Here is a 14,687-nt window from a genome sequence, read left to right on the forward strand (position 1 = left end):
TAAAGCATTGTGGCTGGCACACACACACACACACCTCGTATATACACCATAAGTCTCAATTTATCATTCGATATTCAATTTTGTGAAACCTAATACTTTTTAAGAATTCAGCTTTCATCAAATTCTATGACATTTAAGTGGTTGTGGAGTAAAACGTTCATGAAATTAGGAAATTCTAAAGGTGCTCTGGAGCCTCCCGTATCACCACGGCCACACAGGCTGGATGCTGTTCTGTCACTGCATCTGCTGGCCCCTTGTTGCCATTGAGCTAATTAGCATAGAAAGCACAGAATGGGACAATGAAATGCTGAAATGCTCTGCCACTAACTTTCTCTCATCCTGTGAAATATCCTCTTTTTTCGACATGAAAAATCTGAATTAGATAATCTTCATTACTTTCAGGTCTAAAACAGGTTTTTCTAAAATTAAACTAATTTTGAAATAAATTTCACTGGGTATAAATGTTGAGGGTAGAGAACACAGAATGAATTTTTTCTAAGCACTGCAGTTATCCAAGGAGGGTACCAGATGTGTTTTAGCATATGAATCTTAAGATAGTCTTATCTGGGAAATTAAAGAATAAAAAGGTTGAGTCAGGCACCAGGGCTCATGCCTGTAATCCCAGGACTTTGGGAGGCCAAGACAGGTGGATCACGAGGTCAGGAGTTCAAGACCAGCCTGGCCAAGATGGTGAAACCCTGTCTCTACTAAAAATACAAAAAATTAGCCGGGCTTGGTGGTGAGTGCCTGTAATCCCAGGTACTTGGGAGGCTGAGGCAGAGAAATGCTTGAACCCAGGAGGTGGAGGTTGCAGTGAACTGAGATTGTGCCACTGTGCTCCAGCCTGGGTGACAGAGCAAGGCTCTGTCTGTAAAAGAAAAGAAAAATGAAAAAAAAATGTTAACAAAGCATCCTAAGATTAATTAGAGTTGGAATTAGGGGATGAATCCATTACTTGTTCCATAGAGTTATGATTCTGCTAAAAAAGTAGTTGAAAACTAAAAAAACTTTGATTGGAATGGACCTTATGTAAAGGATCTCAGCCTCCACACTGTATACATGTGGAGATTTTTTTACTTGCACAAAATTATGTAGCTAACTGGCAAGAGTGAGAATTAAAATGTATTGTTTCTTACCTCCCAGACCAATACTCTATTTACTTGTATAATATCAGTATCTTGTGATACAGGCTAAGGGTATCTCTAATCAATGAGTTACAGCACACTAGCATAAATTATAGAAGGCTCATCTCTCTCTCTAAGATAGCAGTCACTGAAGCCTCATTTAAGCAGGCTTCCGTCACTGTTATCTTAACTGAAAAGTTCTTCCTTAGGGGTTTTCCACTCTCACATTCTCACTGGCATCAGAATTAGCTGGAGCTCTTACATAAATGTCAACGGCGAGGCCTTACCTTGAGAAAATATGATTAATTGGTGGTAAGGGCCAAGGATGGGCTATTTTTTTTTAAAGTTCTCCAGGTGACTTTAATACGAGAGAACTATAGTCTTACCTCTTTTCTTTTCCCACTCAGCCACTGCTTTTTCCTCTGTAACTCAGTCTGACTGTCCAACACTTACAATGACATAATTAATAGCCTAATTAAAAACTTCAAAAGAGGTGTAAAATTTACAGTAAAGCGTAAAGAAATACAAGTCCCTTTGAAAAGCAGGCCCCTTTGTAACAAGCCTCAATGTTTATACTGTATTCTTCCACTGCACTGCTAAGCTTATCCAGCGCAGTCTACATTTCCTCATCTCGCATTCACAACTCAGCACTGTGGCAAGGCTTCTGTATTCCCAACTTGCTTGCAATTACTGCCGGCAAACTACCAATGACTTATGAAACTGTCAAACTCAATCAGTGTTTTTAAGTTAACACATTTGGCCTCTCTGTAGTATTTATCAGACTCCTTTCTGGGACTCTCATACCTGGCCCTACTCTTAATTACCATTTCTTCTCATTTGGTACTAAATCCACACAAAACACTTCAAATATCACCTATGGATGTTGATAAATTTTCAAACTTTTATCTCCAGCCCCTATCTCTTCTTGAGTTTCAGATCTATAAGTCCACTTGCCGTGTCTCTTGATTTCCATGGCGCATTGGCATTTCAAATAAAATATTGTTTCCTCTGCCTCCAAATTGCTCATACTTATGTCACCATCTGCTATAGTTTGAATGTGTGTCCCATCCAAAACTCATGTTGAAATTTCATTGCCATTGTAACAGCATTAAGAGGTGGGACATTTAAGAGGTGATTGGGTAGAGTTAATGCTGTTATAAAAGGATAGGTTCAACCTCTTTTTGTCTCTTGGTCCTTCTGCCTTGTGCCCTGTGAGTAACCAGCCTTTCTCTCCTCCAGAGTCTGCAAAGCATCATCTTGGAAGAAGAGAATGGCCTCACTAGACACGAAATCTGCCAGCCTTGACCTTAGACCCCAGCCTTCAGAACCGTGAGCCAATAAATTTCTGATCTTTATAAATCACACTGCTTCTGATATAGCAGTACAAAACAGACTAAGACACCATCCATTCCAAAAACTGAGAAGTCATCATAGCTTCTTCCCTCTTTTGACACATTTCATCCTATCTTTGCCAAATTTATTTTCTGTAGATTAATGGCTCTCGAATAGAACCACTTCCTATATTTGTGTCATGTCTTATTTTTGGCCTTCATTATTTCTTCTCTAGCCAGTCTTTAGACTGGTACTTTTGACCCTCTTCAGTTCTCCAAACTGCTATGAGTATGATTTAAATTGCAGACCCAATTGTCACTTTAATATCACCTCATCGATACATGTAAAACCCATACTTGTTAATTCTTAATATTTTACATTATTCTATGTATATACGTGTTATAACACACAGATATACACACACACACACATGCACCTATATGCAAAACTCCAGCCTGAGTTCAGTAACCCGCTCTAGACCTCCATGTTTTAACTATACTGAACTACTTGCCATTCTCTCCTGTGCTTTTGCCTTTAAAACACCCTTCTTCCTTTTCCCTTGGACAATTTGTGCTTTTTCTTCCAAATTCAATTCAGCAATCACTAGCTGTAGCATACTTTCCAACTCTAGTTTAACCTCTCCCACCCCCAGTGCCCTGCATCCCTACCACCAAAACTGCCTTTGCAAAAATTATAACAGTGAAAAAATTATGACAGTAAAATTACGACAATCTAACCAACTCCATTCTGTCTTTGATCTCCAAACTGGGTCATTCCTGGGTGTGGACCAAGCTAGCTAGGAGAAAAATTTAGATTATGGTTTAAATAATAATAGCCCTTCCCAAAACTAAACCACCTTTATAAAACTAATATATGTACACTAGATTAAAAGAAAATGAGAAGGGCCTAAATTCTGCTAAAATATATGAACAGTTAAATAATTGTCCAACATTTTTCTGGAAGTCATAAGATTTACAACTTTGTCAATTACTTCTGTAAATACCGTCACTATTATAAAATGGAAGACTGGCCCTTTGAGATGTCTTTTCAGGCTTTTGCATTTTTGACAACGAGGTGTTCCTATTTGAACCTGTGATTCTGACTCAATTGATCCTGTGAATCCTGCCCAGAAGTGAACTCAATGCACGAAGACCATTTTTCATACCCCTATGATTGCATCCCTAACCAGTCAGTATTCTCCATTCTCTAGCTGCTGCCCAGCAAACTATCTTTGAAAAACTCTAGCCTCCACATTTTTAGGGAGGCTGATTTGAGTAGTAAAAGGCTGATTTGAGTAAACAGGAAACTCCAGTTTCCTGTTTAGCTGGGTCTATGTGTATTGAACTCTTTCTCTGTTGCAATTCTCCTGTCTTGATAAATTAGCTTCATCTCAGTAGAGTGAAAGAACCCATTGGGTAGTTACATATTTGGGAGCTCATCTGGGATAGCTGTTGTGGGCACCTGCCTGCAGTTTGGCAGCCCATTACTGGTGATGGGTTTGGAGGCCAGCCCAAGTGGCCACCTCAATCTATTGGACTAAGAGCTATGTCTGGCACTACAGCTACCAGCAGGGTAATGTTGATCCATAGTGCATGAATCTAATTGCAATGGAGAAATATTGGTGAGTACTGCAGGCACTATCAACACTACTTACTTCTCTTGATCTGTTGGCCTCTCTAGAGGCACTGTATGTATCCCCATCACAGGGACTGTCTGGCTCTGTAGCCCATTATGGGGACTGTTTGGCTCTCCCTAGATTATAGGAAGAGCCTTGCTTTGGGGAGATTTGTCCCGAGAGGTATGGAGAATAGGGGACCTGTTTGGAGGAGTATTATTCTGGTTTGGAATCTGGTTTTGAAGGTCTTATGTCTGTCTTTAATTTGTTGTATGTGTTGATGTAGAGGAGATCTCTGAAGGAATTGCTGATTGAAGTCCAGCAGCCTTTCCTAGTTTGTTTGGCAGCTCGCATTCAGTAAGCCTTGAAGGAATTGTTAGCAGGAGCTCAACAGGTCTAACTCAGGGTGATCATCTGCTCTTCCATCTTGCTCAGAGACCGCCTGTTGAAACTCCTTGTCAGAGATCACCTGACCTCACTTTGAGCAGATCAAAGATGACAAGGTCCAATAGGAGCAACTCTGAGGCCTGCCAGGTTGATACTCAAGTGCTAAGTGTGCTGACTGGTGTCTGTGTTTTGTTATGTGTATTTTGTTCCAGTCAGAATGAGAGGTGTTAATTCAGCTCCCCCATGAAAATTGAGAGGCTTTTGCCTATGGCTCCATGAAGTGGAGAAGGGTGACTTTCTTTTGTAATGCAGCTTGGCCCCTGTATCTATGGCACAGCAAACGTGGTCACCAAAGTCACTCAGAGAAAAGGAACCTGGAAACCTGTCAAACTGGAAAAAACTGGTAAGAATTTCTTCCCAGTCAGGCTTCTGGCCTCTAACTGAGCAAACCAGTTTGTTGAATGAATGGTAAGAAACAAGTCTCCTCTGCAAGGTTTTGATTAATAGGAAAAAGGATTTGTGAGGCTAGTGTTAGGCTGTAGCAAATCTGGTGTATTTTGTGCTATAAATTTGTCTTTCTGTGTTGTTCTATCATGAAGAGGGTTACCACAGGATAGACTGTGGGCCTAAGACCTCTATAAACCCACTGTTCGAGCCCACCCTGAAGACGGGTCAGATACAAACTTTGCTGCACATCCTGAAACAAAATCATGAGGTTTCCCTTTTGTCTTGTTTTGCGTCCTTAAAAACTTGACTTTGTAACATATGGAGGCACTCTCTTGATCTCTGCCATTTGGAGGGAAAGGATTTTTAGGTTTATTCCACGACTAGCCTTAAGAATTCTTTTGAGCAGTTAAAATCCTTTACAAGCTTAAAAATGACCACACTAGGCTCCTTCTGTGAGCACAATGACAATTGTCCCATGTTGTAGCTCAGTAGCTAAAACACTGCCCTTTTACAGTGGTGGCCTGGGTTCAATTCCCAGATTAGGGAATGAGTTCTTTCTGGTTTAAAACTTATGGGACTTTTGCCATTTATTATTTTTTCCTCCATGTACAGCTTCTGATACCCTGTCTTGAATTTTTCTTTCCCTGAGCTACCTTTAGGGTGATTTTAGATCTTGTAAAGCTCACTTGCCATCTCTTTGGAGACACCTCATGTGTCTGTGGTTAAGTCATAGCCTTAGGATTATTAACTTTATGTGGGAGGTTACCTTTGGTAAAAAATTCAAAAGCCAAAAGTATCCACTGTTTGTTCCTGCTGAAATCTGGTAACAAAAAAATTTAAGGATTTTTTTGAAACCTTTGTAGTTGAAATTGACTTAATTTGGACTGTATGGGTACAGATATTGTTTTAAGGCTCTTGCTCTCCCTCTGTAAAAACTTCTCAGTCAACCGAATTGTTTCTCATTTACTCCTGTTTGTCCCTCCTTCCACTGTATCTAAACTTTTTTACCTTTGAGGGCACAAGGATTACTTTGCATTATGAGAAAATTTAACCTGAATGTATAACAGCTAGATAACAGGTATGCTTTTTTAAATGGCTGATGTCAGTTGCTTACAGTGAATGATATCACTAAAGGAAGGTACGCCTTTCTTTGTATGTTTAAATACAGAAAGCATGCTTGTAAACACTTAGAGGGTACGGAATGGAAGATGGGTGACTATCGCGTAGACTGATTGGCGTTGAGTTGCCCCATGGCCTAGGAGAAATGTCCTTTCAATGAGATACACTGTGGAATCATTGCACTGTCTTGTCTTGTAGTATTTCCCTCTTTTGGAAAGCTAGGTTTTGGTGTAAAAATTAGATCCTTAATCTTGGGGATCCGTTTTGCATTCCAGCTGTGCCTGCTTATTAGGCCCTAAAAAACTGCATGCTTTCCTGGCCTGTTTCCTAAAAGACTCCACCCTAAAGCCAATAATCCAATCAAGAAACTTAGATCTTTAAAAAATCTGTGTAAGAGTGTCTGTTTTTCCTGGTCATCTTGACTAAACTTTTGTCCACACCATTTTCCTTTGGTGTGGAAATAAATAAATTTATAAAATATAAATTATCTATTTTGTTTCACCTAAAAATTATACCATTAAAAACACAAATTTCGAATTGCCTGGCTGACAATTATTTAGGTCAGGGAACAGATAATCAAGAGATGAATAGTCTGAGGTCAAAAAGAAAAACTTAAAAACTGGCAAATAAAGAATCTTATCACAATTAGCCAGGCATGGTGGTGTGCACCTGTAGTCCCAGCTACTTGGGAGACTGATGTGGGAGGATTGCTTGAGCTCAGAAGGTCAAGGCTGCAGTGAACCATGATTGTGCTAGTGCACTCCAGCCTGGGCAACAGAGTGAGACATTGTCTCAAAATTATAATAATAGTAATAATCTCATTTCCCTACCAGATCTGCTTCTGCCTGCCTATTTATATGTACTGGGTATATATTTTGCTACGAAAATACATAAAAGAACTGTAATTAATTGGCTTTTTAAAAATTCTGCACGTAAGCAAGTTGGCCAAAATTAAAAGGCTATTAGTTTTTCCATAAATTAAAGTATTAAAATAAGAGTATACTGATACAGGGCCAGAATCTAGGTCCATCTGTCTAAATAACAGAGTTTCCTTAGAGCATTAGTCTGCCCTTTAACAAAAAATTAGAAAGGATTATAAAAATTTTACCTTATAGTTAAACTAATTAAAATTGGATGGATTTGTTTATAAAATGTTATTAAAAATTGAGTTTAACATTAAGAATACACTAATGCAAAAGTAAAATTTGGCTTTCTATTTTACATACAATTTTCATAATATTAAGAAATTAAAAATTTTATTTGTTACCCTAATACAGGGGAGAGAGAAAAGACAGATTCAGTTGGCTTCATGCTATGTTGGTGTTGTTTAACAAGTTGAGACTCCTCTCTATTAATGAGTAAAGATTTTTACCTTTTTGAAATTTTAAATAATTATTTTGGCTAAATAAATGATTTACAGTGACCTGGAATTCTATCTTGTAAAGTATAAAACCTTTGATATTTGACAAACATTCCAAAATCAAATTCTGACTTATTTTTTTTTACCTCATTAACTTTTTAAATATTAGGTCCCCTGAAGTCCAAAAAAGACATGTTTGACTTATTTGGTATACTAAAATTATACAGAAAGCATTGTCAAGTATAAAATGGTACTCAAGTTTCTTCTGGCTACAGTCAATAAACATGTTATTGTGTGATCCAAAATGATATAAATTTCCTATAATTCTGATATGTCTGAGTATATGTAATAAATAATAATAATTACTATATGGTTATGTGCCATAAAATTGACCAGATTTCCTTTTTGGTTGCATCTTTAACTGTGGCTGTCCTGACTTTTGTCTTCCAAGGGTAACCGTCTTGTTTTGATCCTTTTCAAAAGGTGGTTTATAACCAGCTGTTAAGATCCTAATGAGTGCTCTTGAATGCAGGTTTCTGATAACTTTAAGAGACTGTGCCATTAAAACAAAACAAAACAACAACAAGAACAGAAACAACTTCCAGGACTGTCATAGAGAGCTAGTGTGTTCATGAGGACTGCTGGTCTGATATTGGGCAAAACAGGAATTGCATGGACTGAATTAATAAAAGACCAACATCAGGTGCAGTGGCTCACATCTGTAATCCCAGCACTTTGAGAGACTGAGGCAGGAGGACTGATTGAGTCCAAGAATTTGAGACCAGCCTGGGCAATTTAGGGAGACTCTGTTTTTTTTTTTTAAAAAAAAAAAAGGACTGAAATAATATGACACTTCATTTAAAACACTGCTAATTCTTTTGTTTTGCAGAGTGTAAAAACCTTTTTTCTTTTGAGCTATTTACAAAATATACTCATGGGAGTAAAAGTTAAGACATATTTCTTTTTCTTTATGTTATTTCTCCAGAATTTAAAAACTATTTGTAAGCATATACTTAATTTATAACAGTGTTGTTACTTCATAAGTTCAATAAAAATCTGTTTTCTTTTATGACAAGACACCATTGGTTATTTTACCAAGGCTTTGACTAGAATGGAATGCTTTCAGATATAAATAGACTGCTTTAAGGAATTAAGTTGACTTATAGAACTGATAAAAGCCCCTTAAAAAAAATTAACCTCATACTTTGTTTACCTAGTCCCTATACAGGGTTCCTGATCGATGATTAAAAAAAAAAATCAGTTTCTGACAGGCCCAGGAGCCTCAGGTTATCTTGGGACCTTGAGAAGAAAAAAAAAAAAAAAAAAAAAAATTCATATAGGTATTTGCAGGCACAGAAAAATCCATGGCTGGGCTCAAGGCTTTAAAAGTTCAAATCTACAATTCCTTATTTTAAAAAGTTCCAGCAAAGCCAATGTTTAGAAAGCTTATATGGCAAATAATTGTTCTTGCTGTACTTTATGCAAATAATCAGGCCAAATATAAAAAGACTTAGACTTATTTTGCAAATAAAGTTGTCCTACTATGATTTGTCATTAATAAAATAGAAACTGGAGAGAAAAAAATTATGTTTCAAATAAATAAAACTTATACATCTTGTTTTTAGGTTCTAGTCTTGTCTACTGTTTGGGGGTTTTTATTATTTTCTGCAATTTGGACTGAATCTTGGGGGTTTTTATTATTTTCTGCAATTTGAATGAATCTTGAATTCTTTCCAGGCTACAAGTCCCCAAACTTAACATTTTCAAATTTTTCTGACAATGAAATTGCTACTACCTTTTTCCTAAGACCCTGAAAACTAGAACTTATTCCTTGTAATACAGGCAAGAAAAACATATCATATCAGATTGCCACCACCTGTTTCCTCTGTAATTAAAAATGCTTTGAGTCTAATATCTGGATAAATTGTGCCCAACATTAACCTTTGCTTTTCTTTTATTTCTATAAAAGTGACTTTTATTAAAAACATTTGCCTTCATCATATATAGAGGCCTAGCCCATCTACAATACAACCTCCTGAAATGAGACACAATTGTTTAACAGATTTAGTCTTAGACCTAAAAAACTGACTATAGAAGATATGGTATGCTATATTTAAATTTACTCTTTCCTTTGTCTAACAACCTCTGATCCAAATCTCTCTCTTCTAACAAGCCCACACCTGACTGGTTGTTGGGGCTATTCATCAGAATCTCTGAGGGCTTCAGATCAATTCTACAAGAACTCCTGAAGGCAGAACTTTTGCTTGTTATATTAGGGATGCAGTCAGCTGCAAAGCAGCTTCATTTCTCTTACCCTGTGCTAAACCCTATCTCAACTAAGTCCCCTGTCAGCAGGAAGTTAGAGCAGTCATTGGCTTTTTTCCCAACTCTGATTGGTTTGGCTGTGTCCTCTCCCAAATCTCATCTTGCATTGTAGCTCCCATAATTCTCATGTCATGGGAGGGACCTGGTGGGAGGTAACTGAATCATGGGGGCAGGTCTTTCCCATGCTGTTCTAGTGATAGTGAATAAGTCTCACAAAATCTGATGGTTTTACAAAGGGGAGTCCTCCTGCACATGCTCTTTTGACTGCCACTATGTAAGGCCTGACTTTGCTCCTCATTTGCCTTCCGCCATGATTGTGAGGTCTCCCCAGCCATGTGGGAATAAAGGTCAATTAAGTCTCTCTTTTATAAATTACCCAGTTTCAGATACATTTTTATTAGCAGTATGAGACCTGGCTAATACAGTAAATAGGTACTGAGAGTGGCATGCTGATGTCAAGATACCCAAAAATGTGGGAGCAACTTTGGAACTAACAGGCAGAGGTTGAAAGAGTTTGGAGAGCTCAGAAGACAGGAAAATGTGGGAAAGTTTGGAACTTCCTAGAGAATTTTTGAATGGCTTTGACCAAAATGTTGATAGTGATATGGACAATATAAAGTCCAGGCTGAGGTGGTGTCAGATGGAGATGAGGAACTTGTTGGGAACTGGAACAAAAGTGACTCTTGCTTTGTTTTAGCCAAGAGAATGGCAGCATTTTGCCCTGCCCTAGAGGTTTGTAGAGCTTTGAACTTGAAAGAGATGATTTAGGGCAACTGGCAAAAGAAAGTTCTAAGCAGCAAATCATTCAAGTGGTGACTGGGATGCTATTAAAGGCATTCAGTTTTTTTGTATCACAAAGATATGATTTGGAATTGGAACTTAACGTTTAAAAGAGAAACAGAGCATAAAAGTTTGAAAAATGTGCAGCCTGATGATGCAATAGAAAAGAAAAACCAATTTTCTTTTTAAAAATTCAAGCCTGCTGAAGAAATTTGCATAAGTAACAATAAGCTAAATGGTAATCACCAAGACAATGGGGAAAATATCTCCAGTGTATGTCAGATGTCTTCACAGCAGCCATTCCCATCACAGGCTGGCCTAAGAGGAAAAAGTGGTTTTGTGGGTTGGACTCAGGGCCCTATTGCTTTGCACAGTCTCAGCACTTAGTGCCCTGCATCCTAGCTGTGGCTAAAAGGGGCCAATGTACAGTTCTGGCTGTGGCTTCAGCAGGTGCAAGCCCTAAGCCCTGGAAGCTTCCACATGGTATTGAGCATGTGGATGCAACAGAAGTGAAGAACTGAGGTTTGGGATCCACCATTTAAGATTTCAGATGATGTATAGAAATGTCCAGATGTCCAGGCAGAGTGGTGCTGCAAGGGTGGAGCCCTCATGGAGAAACTCTGCTAGGGCAGTGCAGAAGGGAAATGTGGGGTGGAAGCCCCCACACAGAGTCCCCACTGGGGCACTGCCTAGTGGAGCTGTGAGAAGAGGGCCGTTGTCTTCCAGCCCCTAGAATGGTAGAGCCACCGAAAGCCTGAACCATGCATCTGGAAAATCCAGACACTCAACACCAGCCTGTGAAAGCAGCCAGGAGGGGGGCTGTACCCTGCAAAGCCACAAAGGTGGAGCTTCCAAAGACCATGGAAACCCACCTCTTGCATCAGTGTGAACTGATTGTGAGATTATGGAGTCAATGGAAATCATTTTGGAGCTGTAAGATTTGACTGCACACTGGATTTTGAACTTGTATGGGGCCTGTAGACCCTTCATTTTGGCCGATTTCTCCCATTTGGAACAGATGTATTTATCCAATGCCTGTACTCCATTGTATCTGGGATGTATCTTTGATTTTACAGGCTCATAGGCAGAGGGACTTGTCTTGTCTCAGATGAGATTTTGGACTGTGGGCTTTTGAGTTAATACTAAAGTAAGACTTTGAGGGACTGTTAGAAGGGAATGATTGGTTTTGAAATGTGAGGACATGAGACTTGGGAAGGGCCAGGGGTAAAATGATATGATTTGGCTGTGTCTCCACCCAAATCTCATCTTGAATTGTAGCTCCCATTCCCACATGTTGTGGGAGGGAGGTAATTGAATCATAAGGCGGGTATTTCCTGTGCTGTTCTCGTGATAGTAAATAAGTCTCACAAGATCTAATGGTGTTATAAAGGAGAGTTCCCCTGCATACACTCTCTTGCCTTCCACTATATAAGATGTGACTTTGTTCCTCATTTGCCCTCTGCCATGATTGTGAGGCCTCCCCAGACATGTGGAACTGAAGAGTCAGTTAAACCTCTCCCTTTATAAATTATCCAGTCTTGGGTATGTCTTTATTAGCATGAGAACAGACAAATACAATCTCCATAGCTCACACCTTAAGAATAAGGTGTGGTAAAACCCAAAAGGGAGGATGGAAACTATCTTTGCAAAAATTATAACACCTCATATCAACTTTTATAATAGTAAAAGAGATGCGATCTAACCAACTCCAACTTGACTTTAACTTCCAAATTGACCTTGATCATTCCTGGGTATGAGCCAAGCTAATTTTGAGGAAAAATTTAGCTTATAGTTCATATAATAATAGCCCTTCCCTAAGCTAAACTACCTTTATAAAACTAATAAATGTCTACCAGACTAAAAAAAAAATGAGGGGCCTAAATTCTGCTAAAATATAGGCATAAACAATTATCCACCATTATTCTGGAGGTCACAAAATTTACAACTTCCTCAGTTACTTCTGTAAATAACATCACTATTATAAACTGAAGATTGGCCTTTTGAGATGTCTTTTAGGCTTTTGCATTTCTGACAACAGGATGGCCCCACCTGAGCCTATGACTCTTGACTTAACTGGTTCTCTGGCACTCACCCGAAAGTAAACTCAGTGCACAGGGCCATTTTCCACACCCCTATGATACCATCCCCATCCAGTCAGCAGCACTCATCCCTAGCCCCTGCCCACCAAACTATCCTTTAAAAATCCTAGTGTCCAAATTTTCAGGGAGGCTAATTTGAGTAATAATAAAACTCCAGTCTCCCATTTAGCCAGCTCTATGTGTATTGAACTCTTTATTACAATTCCCTTGTCTTAATAAATCAGCTCTATCTGGGCAATGGGCAAGAAAAATACACTGAGGGGTTACACCACAGCTCCTATTTCTATCTTATCCTTCTGCTTTTACAGTGGAAACCTTTATCATAGACCTGGTTGGCCACATTTTATTGTAATTGTGTTTTCACTTTTTTACCTTCCCCACTAACCGAGAATCCCTCTAGTGCTATTTCTATCTCTGTAACCACAAGGTCTAACAAATGCTTGATATCTAGGCCATTGTTTTCTATTTGCTGAAAAAAGGACTACATGGAAATGCAGAAAATTTAAATCTTATTTTCTCACTAATAATATAAGGGAAGAACTATACATAACAGAAAAAATTACAAAAAAATCACAAGAATTCAATAAACTTAAAAACTTTATGAAGGAAAGAACATGGATAACTTGAAAGATATGAATCAAATGAGTCTAAGTATATGTTAGCTGAATACTTTTTTAAAGCTGCTAGTGGAGGTAGTAGTCAACTGAGGAAAAACTCACTACACTGAAAACTCATTTGTTTACACCACCCTGAAAAAAGTTCCTATTTCCATGAATTTTACCTTTTGCCTCAATACTTCTTAATTCTTTTTGAGTCAGAGACTCCCTTGAATATCATGCACTTTATAGTCCCTACCTGCAAAAACCAAAAGCAAGGTAAAAAATGTATCTTTTTTAGAAAATTTCCCCAACCATTCCTATATGCAATGATTTAAGTACTCATTTCACTATTCAGTTTGTGCTATAGTAATTTTTACATTAATATTTCACCCTGTAACTATTGTGTACTTGTCATTTTTTGTATTTGTTATCTCTCTACCTTCATTGTGTGCTCTATAAAGACAGGAGCCAGGCAAGTTTTAATACAGTGTCCTACTCTAGCTCATAAATGACCAACTCAATGTAGTCTGACAAATGCTCAAATACTGAAAGAGCTTCTCAATGCCTAAGAACAAGTTGGTGTCAGGTTAATAATAGCTAATGCTTATTGCGTACTACCTACCAAGTGTTACTCGCAACACGTAACTATATTAAACTCTTTAATTTTGACAATCACCCCCATGAGCTAAGCTAGGCTATCATCATCCAAGTGAGGAAACAGACACAGAAAGAAGTAACTTCTTAACTTCTCAAGATTAAGTATCCAAGAAGCAATGGCCCTGGCGTTTGGATACTAATAGCTGGCCTTAAGAAAGGACATTCTTCAATACTCTACTACATTACCTCAAGTACTTGAGCAGAACAACTATGAGCTGGGATGTTTTAAGAAGAAAATGACTTCTAACATGCCAATGAAAGAAATACAGGCCCATTTTGCCCTTAAAAATTATTTTTTTCCCTTCCTTTTTGGCCTTATTATCTTCCCTCTCTCTCCTCTTCATTCTATCCCCATCAAACCCCTGAGTCCAGTTTTCCACCACCACCAAAGTAATTCATCTTAAACTTGTAGTTTTCCTTCCATATGTTTATCCAAACTGATTTAATCCTACATGAGGAGATGCAGAAATTCACGTGCATACAAACCCACATATACACATATATACCAAGGAAGAAAGGGCATTTTCTTAAAAATGCAACATTTTTACAGTGTTCTTTAAAAATATTTTTACAGAATTTAAAAAATTTTTACAGCTTTCTGCATCTTCTTTCACAAAACAATACTTCCTGGAAACATCTCTCACTCTCTGAAATACATTTAGTTCATCCCTCTGATGGCTACTCAATCTTCCTAGTGTGGATCTATCACAATTTTTTCTTAGGGGAGTAGCTGAAAACAAAGTTCACTTTCTTTCCAGTTGTTTGACACTAAGAACAATGCTGCAATTACTGTAAGACATCAGAAATGCTAGTGGTGGAACATGAAGCAGGTCGGCTGAGTTC

General features: G+C 38.2%; 1 protein-coding gene across 1 annotated transcript in view; it reads left to right on the forward strand.

Moving 5' to 3' along the window:
* The window catches only part of NECAB1 (N-terminal EF-hand calcium binding protein 1), a 714,313-nt gene that overhangs the window by 388,752 nt on the left and 310,874 nt on the right, over positions 1 to 14,687 (forward strand). Inside the window, exon 3 of the mRNA XM_064384351.1 lies at positions 2,364 to 2,453. The gene's annotated coding sequence lies outside the window, so the exon portion shown is untranslated. The remainder of the gene's footprint in view (positions 1 to 2,363; positions 2,454 to 14,687) is intronic.

The sequence above is a fragment of the Aotus nancymaae genome, unplaced genomic scaffold (genome assembly GCF_030222135.1).
Source record: "Aotus nancymaae isolate 86718 unplaced genomic scaffold, 86718_ANA_hifiasm-v0.15.2.pri h1tg000036l, whole genome shotgun sequence".
In the NCBI taxonomy this organism is placed as follows: domain Eukaryota; kingdom Metazoa; phylum Chordata; class Mammalia; order Primates; family Aotidae; genus Aotus; species Aotus nancymaae.